The sequence below is a fragment of the Rana temporaria genome, chromosome 13 (assembly GCF_905171775.1).
Source record: "Rana temporaria chromosome 13, aRanTem1.1, whole genome shotgun sequence".
In the NCBI taxonomy this organism is placed as follows: Eukaryota; Metazoa; Chordata; class Amphibia; order Anura; family Ranidae; genus Rana; species Rana temporaria.
This window is the reverse complement of record NC_053501.1, coordinates 94,569,672-94,581,357: the sequence shown is the minus strand read 5'-3', so window position 1 is coordinate 94,581,357 and position 11,686 is coordinate 94,569,672.

Genomic DNA, 11,686 nt, shown 5'->3' with positions numbered 1-11,686 from the left:
GAACAGTGTTTTCATATGTGGGCTGGACTTGCGTGTGTGTTCGCTTCTGGGTGCGATTGCGGCTTTGTTTACTTCTGGGTACCCGGGCGTGACATCATAACATCGCGCCCGGGCCTCTGATGGCCATAGAGATGACTGGGGACCATCTGTTCCCCAGTCATCTCTATGCTTTCCATCCAACACCAGTGGATCCTTTCTCCGGGTCCCCGATGGCACGGGAGAGCCCGGAAAGGAACCGGATGGTGGCGGGAGGGGGGGATGTCCCCTCCCATCACCTATAAGAACGATCAAGTGGCGGAACTGCCGATATGATTGTTCTTATGGTGCACAGAATCGCCGGCAGAAAACAGTGATATCTGAATGATGCCTATAGCTGCAAGCATCATTCAGATATCCCCACTGAAAGTCCAGGACATCATATGACGTCCTTGGACAGGAAGGGGTTAATATATATTTTCAGAAAGCAGAGGCAATGGAGAATAAAATGGTGGCTATTGCAGTTTTTTGTAAAAACAGTATAATTGCACTAAAATCAACCTATTTGATATCAATCACACCTGTGACTACAAAAAAATGTGCTAGTGCAATAATAAATTTGCATACTCGACGCATATTACGATGGGAACGCAACCTAGCGGATGTCGAAAAATTGCATCTAAGATCCGAAAGCGTACGAAGACATACACCTGTCGGATCTAACCCAGATGCCGTCGTATCTTGTTTTGAGGACTCAAAACAAAGATACGATGTGGGAATTTTGAAATTACGCCGGCGTATCAATAGATACGCCGGCGTACTTTCTTTGTGGATCTATCCCCATGTGCGTAAAGGCAGGTGTCCCAATACTTTTGACAATGTAGTGTGTGTGTGTATATATATATATATATATATATATATATATATATATATATATATATATATACACACACACACACAAACGTGTGTTTGAGCTTTGAGTGCACACCCTAATGCAAGTGGCTGCGCACGCCTATGGTGTTCACGTATACTTTTCCACATAAGCCCCATACACACCATCAGATTATCTGCAGATTTTTTTCTGCAGATTTACCAAAACCATCTAATAGGAGGTCAAACCTTAAGAGTTTCAATTTGTATGCAATCAGGCAGGCCCTTGTACTACATGGTTTTGGTAAATCTGAAGACAAAAATCTGCAGATAATCTGATGGTGTGTATGGGGCTATACAGTAGGGCGCTTGGTCCTCCCAATGTATTGGAGGGAACAGGAACATTGTACACTACTCTTTCTGTTCTGCAGGAAATAAAACCTTTGATTTCATACTCTTTTTGTGTATGAGTAGATGTAAATTTAGAACATTTATGCCCATTAAGGTTAGTGTTTTTGCATGCATAGCACCTCCTGCTCCGAGTAAGCATCACATGATGTGAAACATGTCAGCCACCTTTTTCCTGTTCACTTCATTTTGACTGCATCGCTTTGGTTGTTTTTTGGATTTTATTTATACAATAAAGACATTGTTTTAAGGAGTGTGGCAGTCCAGGATTTTCTTCTATCCAATGCACCTGTGCATAACCAGCACCTTTTTGGTTTAGTGGGACGGAAGCAAAGCCAAGGGATCAGCAGTTTTTAGAGCGGTATCATTTCTCTCCTCCTGCATGGATAGAAAACCTTTTCCTTGAAAGAAAGTGAGACCATCTGTTTTTTTAGGGGGTCTGGTAAATTTTTTGCTATAATATCTCTTAAAGTGGAGTTCCCCCCATTTTTTTATGTTTGTCTGTGCTGCATGCTCTAATCTCATAGTGTTCAGAATGGACAAATTTTATTTAATTTGTTGCTTGTAAATACCTTTATTTTGTAGTCCTTCATTACTTCCTCCTCCTTATTTGCCTAGGCTATTTGCAAGGGTTTCTGGGATAGGCATCATGTTTCCCAGTAGTCCTTGCAAACCTGACTGAAACCTATTACATTGCTTGTGCACTGAGCATGTGCGAGATATGCAAAGCTGAAATCCAGGAAGTCATACAGTCTGGCTTCATGATGCCCACGCTTAAGATGGCCACGGTCTATTTCTAGATTATAAACTATCTAAATGCTGCAACAACCTAACAAAACGGACCTTAGTTTACAGACTAACTTTACTAGAATACATTAAGCTTGTGTATTACAGGGGTATTTATATTTAAAAAGTGAAATTGTGGGTGGAACTCCCCTTTAACCACTTCCCGACCGCCGCATGTAAATGTACGTCCACAGTATGGCACGTACAGGCACATGGGCGTTCATGTACGTCCTGTCCTTCTAGCGGGTGGGGGGTCTGATCGGGACCCCCCCGCTACATGCGGCGGTCGGGTTCGCTCGGGGAGCGATCTGGGACGACGGCGCGGCTATTTGTTTATAGCCGCTCCGTCGCGATCGCTCCCCGGAGCTGAAGAACGGGGAGAGCCGTATGTAAACACGGCTTCCCCGTGCTTCACTGTGGCGGCGCATCGATCGTGTCATCCCCTTTATAGGGGAGACACAATCGATGACGTCAGTCCTACAGCCACACCCCCCTACAGTTGTAAACACACACTAGGTGCACCCTAAATCCTACAGCGCCCCCTGTGGTTAACTCCCAAACTGCAACTGTCATTTTCACAATAAAGAATGCAATTTAAATGCATTTGTTGCTGTGAAAATGACAATGGTCACAAAAATGTGTCAAAATTGTCCGAAGTGTCCGCCATAATGTCGCAGTCACGAAAAAAATCGCTGATCGCCGCCATTAGTAGTAAAAAATTATTTTTTTATAAAAATGCAATAAAACTATCCCCTATTTTGTAAACGCTATAAATTTTGCGCAAACCAATCGATAAACGCTTATTGCGATTTTTTTTACTAAAAATAGGTCGAAGAATACGTATCGGCCTAAACTGAGGAAAACAATGTTTTTATATATGTTTTTGGGGGATATTTATTATAACAAAAAGTAAAAAATATTGCATTTTTTTCAAAATTGTCGCTTTTTTTTTGTTTATAGCGCAAAAAATAAAAACCGCAGAGGTGATCAAATACCACCAAAAGAAAGCTCTATTTGTGGGGAAAAAAAGGACGCCAATTTTGTTTGGGGGCCACGTCGCATGACCGCGCAATTGTCTGTTAAAGTGACGCAGTCCCGAACTGTAAAAACACCTTGGGTCTTTAGGCAGCATTTTGGTCCGGGGCTTAAGTGGTTAAGGTCGGTGCACGCCTATAGATAACATGCATTTTGAGGTAGAACTGTATATAATTGTTGGTCTGCTAATAAAAGTGACCAGTGCTTACGAATAATATTCTCCACCTGTCGGTGTTGTACATTAAAATTCATAATAAGAGGTATTTCTTGGTATTGTTCCACTTTTTTCTCTTTATCCTGTATTAATTTGTCCCGGGGGGGTTTGATATGCTTCCTGAATTTTCTCACTAATGAACATCTCATTATATCCTTTTTGTACAAACTTATCTCCTATTGTTTTAGCTTATTTAAGATATGCACTCTGTTCTGTGCAATTCCTTCTCAGGTGTATCAATTGTCGTTTCGGGATATTCACAAGCCATGGTTCATGGTGGCAACTATCCACTGGTATGCAACTATTCCTTTCAACAGGCTTAAATAAGGTTTTTGTGATTAGTTTGTTATTCTCCTGTTGGATTTATAAGTCCAAGAAATTAATCATTTTATCACTGATTTCATATGACAATTTAATATTGTTTTGATTGTTGTTCAATTCATCAAAAAATCCCTTCAAACTAGTTTCATCTCCTTTCCATATTACAATTCAATCATCTATGAACCTTCTATAGAGGATTAACTCTTTTGGGGTATTGGAATATATGGCCTGTGTGTGTTTATATATGTGTGTGTATATATTATATATATACAGGGTGGGCCATTTATATGGATACACCTTAATAAAATGGGAATGGTTGGTGATATTAACTTCCTGTTTGTGGCACATTAGTATATGTGAGGGGGGAAACTTTTCAAGATGGGTGATGACCATGGCGGCCATTTTGAAGTTGGCCATTTTAAATCCAACTTTTGTTTTTCAATAGGAAGAGGCAGTGGCGTAACTAGAACCTTCGGGGCCCCGATGCAAGAAACCATGAAGGGCCCCCCTCCGGACAGGGCTCTTTTCTCCGAGCTCGGTGGCGAAACAACAGGACCCGATCACTAGTGGGTGGCCGCATATAAAGGAACCGATTTCTCCATTCCCCCTGCTTCTCCTCCTCTCCCTCCCGCAGGCATTCAGCGGCTGCAGGAGGAAAATGGAGAGATTGGTTCCTCTATGCCAGTGTTTCTCAATATTTTTTCAGCCAGGGCACCCTTGAAGTATACTCTTAGGTCAGTGAAGGTGAACCTTGGCAACCCAGATGTTTGGAACTACATTTCCCATGATGCTCAACTACATTACAGAGTGCATGAGCATCATGGGAAATGTAGTTCCAAAACATCTTGGGTGCCAAGGTTTGCCATCACTGCCCTAGGTGAATGGGGCTGCAATGCAACCACCCTGCAACTGTGTGCATTGCAGCTTAGTGATGATGCATTTAAGGGGTTAAAACAGGCAGTCAGGAGGCAACACATTGCCTCTTTACCAGCTGTCAAATGCCTCTGAAAAGCGATCTGAGCATGGATTGCTTTTCAGTGGAAGAGCATTTTTTTGCTGGTACTATGAACAAGCAAAAAATAAAAAATAAATCGGTTCTGATTGTACACATACAGTATAGGGGGTCATGTAAACACACATACATACACTGTTTAAATACATATAAATAAATGCACATATGCACACATATATAAACCAGTGGTGGCTGGTGCTCAACATTTTTTTTTTGGGGGGGGGGGGGGGGGGCGCAGGCAAACTGAAAAATTCTTTAAAAAAAATTGCAGTCTCACTGTGCCCATCAAAAGCAGCCACTGTGCCCATCAAATGCAGCCACTGTGCCATCAAACGCAGCCACTGTGCCCATCAAATGCAGCCACTGTGCCATCAAATGCAGCCACTGTGCCCATCAAATGCAGCCACTGTGCCATCAAACGCAGCCACTGTACCCATCAAATGCAGCCACTGTGCCCATCAAATGCAGACACTGTGCCCATCAAATGAAGCCACTGTGCCCATCAAATGCAGCCACTGTACCCATCAAATGCAGTCATTGTGCCCATCAAATGCAACAACTGTGCCATCAAACGCAGCCAGGGGGTGGCTGGAAAGAGAGGGGCGATGCCCTGCGCTCTTATGGACGCACCGCCACTAACACATACATGCACACTCACATACATACATGTTCACATGCACACACACATTCATACACATATGGCATGCACACTCGCATACATACATATGCACATGAACACACACACGTAAGAACACACATATGAACACAAACATGAACACACACACACATATGAACACACAAAATGTTCTATATTTTATGCTTTCCTTTGCAATCTCCTACCTATAGTTTACACACAGGCTCCCTGTGTACCTTTTTGGAAACGGTCACACTAAGCAGAATGCATTGGACCATAGATGTACAGCCTTTTTTGCTCTGCAAATAGTGGAATGTTGGTATGTTTTATTCCAGAAAAGGGAGCTTGATCCAGGAAATGTTTCCAGTTTCACTTATCCTGGAAATGACTGCTTGTTTATGAAGTTACCAGGGGGCACATTTAACACTGGCAGCAGGTCTGGCTGGCTTCACAAACACTGCTGGGTTTGTAACTTGCATTGTTCTCGACAAGAAGTTGCTGCCCCTAACCATGCTATTCAAGACATAAAGTAGAAGTTTTTATATAAAGGAAGTCACACACACACATAAGATAAAAAATGTCAGTCTTACCTTAGCAGCTCTTCCTGTCAGGTACTGCACTGTAGGGGGAGACAAAGAGCACACACTGTGCTTTCACTTTGTAATGAATGTGACGAGCTCCCCGCACAGTGCCGATTACAGTTCGGCCTGGGAACGGGAGCTCGTCTCCGATTCTCGTATCAAAGCACTGTATACAGGGGGCCCTCGAGAGCCCCCTACAGCAAGGGGCCCGGTCGCCATGGCGACCCCAGCAACCCCTATAATTCCGCCACTGGGAAGAGGGTCATGTGAAACATCAAACTTATTGGGAATTTTACAAGAAAAACAATGGTGTGCTTGGTTTTAACGTAACTTTATTCTTTCATGAGTTATTTACAAGTTTCTGACCACTTATAAAATGTGTTCAATGTGCTCTCCAGTGACATGCGGCGAGTGCTACGCTGTGGGCTCTTGCTGAATGAAGCTAGGACAGCCACTGATGTTTCTTCATTAGACCCCTTTCACACTGGATACGCCTATAGCGGAGCATTAAAATCGTGGTAAAATCACGGTAAAATAGCCAATAAGTTTGATGTGTCACATGACCCTCTTCCTATTGAAAAAACAAAAGTTGGATTCAAAATGGCCGACTTCAAAATGGCCGCCATGGTCACCACCCATCTTGAAAAGTTTCCCCCCTCACATATACTAATGTGCCACAAACAGGAAGTTAATATCACCAACCATTCCCATTTTATTAAGGTGTATCCATATAAATGGCCCACCCTATATGTATATATTTATATATATATATATATATATATATATATATATATATATATATATATATATATATATATATATATATATATATATATATAAAATCTGAATAAGCATATATATTGATTGGTTTGCACAAAAGTTATAGCATCTACAAACTATGGGATAGATTAATGGACTTTTATGGCAGGTTTCCCGTTGCATCAGGGGGGGGGGCGGGGTCACCCGTACACATCCCCAGATAACCCCCGGCGATTCCCATTGCATCTCTGGTCCTGACCTCAGCTATAAAAGAGCTGTCAGGCTGGTGGTGCGTCATTCGTGGGGTACATCTATTGGAGGCAGGATTGTGTGCGTCGTATCCTCGCTGGAGATCATCGCTGGATACCGAGAATGAATTACATCGCTGGAGATTGAGAGTGGATTACATCGCTGTTTTTTTTTTTTTTTTTTTAATAAAGGACTTGTCCCAAGCCGTCTCCTGTCGTTTTTAACATTTTGACACTTTTTTTTGTGAAATGGTACCCCTTACTAATTCACATAGGGGAGATCTGGGGGTCCCCTTTGTTAAAGGGGGCTTCCAGATTCCAATAAACCCCCCCCGCCCACAAACCCCCACAACCACCGGGCAAGGGTTGTGGGGATAAGGGCCCTTGTCCCCATCAACATGGGGATATCCTCCCCATGTTGAGGGCATGTGGCCTGGTACATATCAGGAAGGGGGGCGCTCTCTCGTCCCCCCTCTTTTCCTGCGGCCTGCCAGGTTGCGTGCTCGGATAAGGGTCTGGTATGGATTTTTGGGGGGAACCCCACGCATTTTTTTTTATTTGCCACATGGTTCCCCTTAATATACATACCAGATCTGAAGAGCCTGGTAATAGAATTTGGGGGGACCCCCACTTTTTATTTTTTTTATTTTTCAATGACTTTCAATTACTTTTATCTTCATTACAGGTGCTACTTTACAGGTATACTATAGACACCCCCCAGGTACGAAATTTAAAGAAATGTTTTCACTTTTATTGTTTCACTTTAAGCATTATTAAAATCACTGCTCCTGAAAAAACGGCCGTTTTTTCATTACAGAGGAGATGGGGGAACGGATTTTCTTCCATCTCCTGGTGTAGTGAGCTGTCCCAACTGTTTACCACAGTCAGAAATTCCTTGGAGGAACAAGAGAGCCTGGATATCACCACCGACTGTGGTGGGGGGTCTTCTCATTGCTTTAAAAGTGATCAGGTAGCTGTAAAGCCATCTGGATCACTTTTACAAGATACAGTAACTAATCACTGGCTGAGAAAAACAGTACCAGGATCATGGATGCAGATGCAGCTAGGATCCTGGTATAACCACTTGCTGACATGACCAGGCCCGTCCCTACAGGACAGGCAAAGCAAACAATTGTTTGGGGCCCCGAGCTGGTCTGGGGCCCCCAACTAGGGTGCCCACATACATTGTCCCGGAATGAAAAAAACACTGGGAACATTCAGGAAATCATGGGACAGAGGCGGACTGAGCCACCATAGCTTTGGCTCTGGCTCCGCCTCCGCCTCCACCTGACTATACACCAAATCAATGGTTGCTATAGCCGCCTAGCGTCTGGCAACCAGTGACATCACTGCCCAGCTTGAAAGTGGAGGAGGATTTCACTTCCTCCTCCTCTGCGCTAGTGCTTAGGGTTTGGAATTCGCCCGAGACCCGATCAAATCAGTGGCAGCCCTGTAGCACCAATCCCCCTCTCCCTTACTATCTGCTTTCACAGCTTTGACCAATAAGGGAAGGGGGCACTTCAACTCCATGCACATATTTCTCCCCGCCTCCACCCTCCCCCTTGTGCAGAGCCCAGGATCGTCTGTCCACACTTGGTGAAGGGAGAGAAGTTTCAGCAAACAGCATGGAGAACACAGAAGCAGCAGTGACAGACAGCCCAGAGCTGCAGACATCGGAGCTGTGCAGGAATTCTTCCTCATTATCTTCCTGTGAGTCCCCCCCCTCCTCTGGGGCTGCTGTGTGTATAATGGCTTTTTGCATCTGTTCACAGTCTCTAGTAACCACACACTATTCACCTTCTGGGGGGGGGGGGGGTCTGCAGTCTTCCTGGCCAGTGCTCTTTTTTTCTATTAAGAGGGGGTGAGCAGGGTTCTCCCATCACCCCCTGCAGTCCAAGCTGGGGATCTTTTTTAACTGGTGGGGGAGGGAGGGGAGGGAGGGGAGTTCCTATTTTCCTGAATGGGGGTCCCCTAATATCACCCCCTGCAATCCTCATAACTGGAGGGGGAAGAGATTTCTTTATTAGGGTCCCTTCTTATCTCACCCCCCCCCCCCCACACACACAGTCCTCCTAGCTGGGGGTCTTGTTTATCTAGAGGCAGTGTGTCCATAAGGGCGCCACCCCCTTCTCTCCAGCCACCCCCTCTACCAGACAGCGGGCAGGGGGCACAGTGGGAGCATTTGATGGAACAGTGGCAGCGTTTGATTGTCAGTGTAGGGATCCGAGTAGCTCAGTGTAGGGATCAGGTAGGTCAGTGTAATGGTCAGTGTAGGGATCAGGTAGGTTAGTGTAGTGGTCAGTGTAGGGATCAGGTAGGTTAGTGTAGTGGTCAGTGTATGGATCAAGTTGGGCAGTGTAATGGTCAATGTAGGGATCAGGCAGGTCAGTGTAGTGGTCAGTGTAGGGATCAGGTAGGTTAGTGTAGTGGCCAGTGTATGGATCAGGTAGGTCAGTGTAATGATCAGTGTAGGGATCAGGAAGGTCAGTGTAGGGATCAGGTAGGTCAGTGTAGGGATCAGGTAGGTCAGTGTAATGGTCAGTGTGGGGATCATGTAGGTTAATGTAGTTGTCAGTGTAGGGATCAGGTAGGTTAGTGTAGGGATAAGGTAGGTCAGTGTAATGGTCAGTATGGGAATCAGGTAGGTTAGTGTAGTGGGCATTACGGTCAGGGTGGATGGAAAGTGATCACAAAATGGTAAAATATGAATAAAAGCAATGTGGGAAGCATAAAGATGCTGGCATCTTTATGCTTCCCACATTGCTTTTATTCATATTTTTACCATTTTGTGATCACTTTTTTTGGCTATATTTACACTGATTTGTAAGATATTTTTATAAATAAAATTCATTGGTTGATCTACACCATATGGAGCCCTCTTTTATATTTCATGCTATGCTGGGGCACTAGTGATTCATCTTGCCCCACCATCACCTCTTCCATCCACCCGGCTGTTGGTTTTCTGCTTGCTGTGGTTCTGCGCTGTGCGTGCGGGGGGGGGAGGGGGCTCCATGTTCATTTTGCTTGGGGCCGCCTAATTCTTTCAAACGGCCCTGGACATGATTTATCTATACTGTACGTCAGTCAGCAAGTGGTGAAGGCACTGAATCAGAATGAAAGTGATACAGTTGAGAGTAGGCAGCTGCATTGGGGGGAAAAAGACACAGTGGTTATTATAATTGTGTTTTTTTTTCTATTTGGTTGTGTATTTTAACAGTAACCACTGACTACTTGCACAAGCCATTTTCAGCTATAATAGAAGCTGCAAGGTGTCTTCTACCCACCTTCATAACAGGATATAACATGACTGACCACAACACTTACAAGTAAACACACAGCTATTACCTTCATTATGAAATAAACTCTATATATTGACTTTTGTATTGAAATGTATTTTCTTTTTAAGTAGATATTTTTGCCATTAATGGTAAGGTGCATAACCACAATGAGTGTCAAACTGGAGTTCTAGTCCTGCAGAAAACAGCAGAAAAGCGAAATGGTAAAGGACCACTGACAGCGGTAATAAACCCAAAATCAAAAATGTAATGTATTGCAGATTACAAATCATTAGATGTGCTGGCTGCTTCGGTTTTAATTATTTATGCTTTTTTTGGTCTGTTTTTACCTGGTGATCTGGCCACTAACACACCTCCTGTATTAGAGTGCGCCCAATCTGCATGAAGGAGCACGGGGGCACCTTTGGTAAGCAGCATTGTCAGTCTGGGGGGGGGGGGGGGTGTTAGATGGACTAGCAGATTCAGATGCACTAACAAGCTGAAGCCAAATTTCAGTTAATACTTTATAAGCAGTTACAAAAACATTTATTTTCTTTTGGGAAAAACGTTTTACAAGTTGTACAGTGATAAATATAAAGAGTATTCACGCGCTACTGTGGAACAGCTGAATGACAGCTGTGAAGGGGTTAAGTATGAATCAACTGCTACAAAACACTGAAAGGTAAAACCAAGAGTGTGAATGAATATAAAAAGTAGTGCTGAGCTGTTGATAAAATTATATGCAAAGGTATAAAAACGCACAAGTATAAAAGCAGTGGCCCGGATTCAAGCCGCAATTGCTTACTTGCCCCAGCGTTACGAATGCTCCTGATTCAGGAACATCGTAACGCCGACTGCAGCCTAAAATCTGCGTGGCATAAGGCTTTTATGCCACGCATATCTTAGGCTGCATTCTAGCGATGACCGCTAGGGGGCGCTCCCATTGTGCTCAGTGTATAGTATGCAAATTGCATACTAACACCGATTCACAATGTTGCGCGAGCCCTGCGTACGCAATTTACGTCATTTCCGTACGGCGTGTTTAGCGTAAGGCTGCCCCTTCTAATAGCAGGGGCAGCCAATGCTAAAGTATACCCGTCGTTCCCGCGTCGCGACGTTCGAATTTTACGTAATTTGCGTAAGTGATTCGTGAATGGCGCTGGACGCCATTCACGTTCACTTTGAAGCAAATGACGTCCTTGCGACGTCATTTGCCGCAATGCACGTCGGGAAAGTTTCCCGACGGAGCATGCGCTCTACGCTCGGCGCGGGAGCGCGCCTAATTTAAATGATTCCCACCCCCTACGGGATCATTTACATTAGGCGCCCTTACGCAGGGCAAGTTTACACAGCGCACATGCAATTTACGGAGCTATTGCTCCGTGAATCGCGGGTAGCGCAGTCAATTTGCGGGAGCGCAGGGCAAAAACGCTGCCCTGCGCCTCCGCAAATAAGGGGCAAATCTACCTGAATCCGGGCCAATGAGTATAAAAACGCACAAGCATAAAAGCAATGATAATAGGTGCAAAGTGCAAAATATTGTGCAAGTGGCAAACTATGCAAAAGT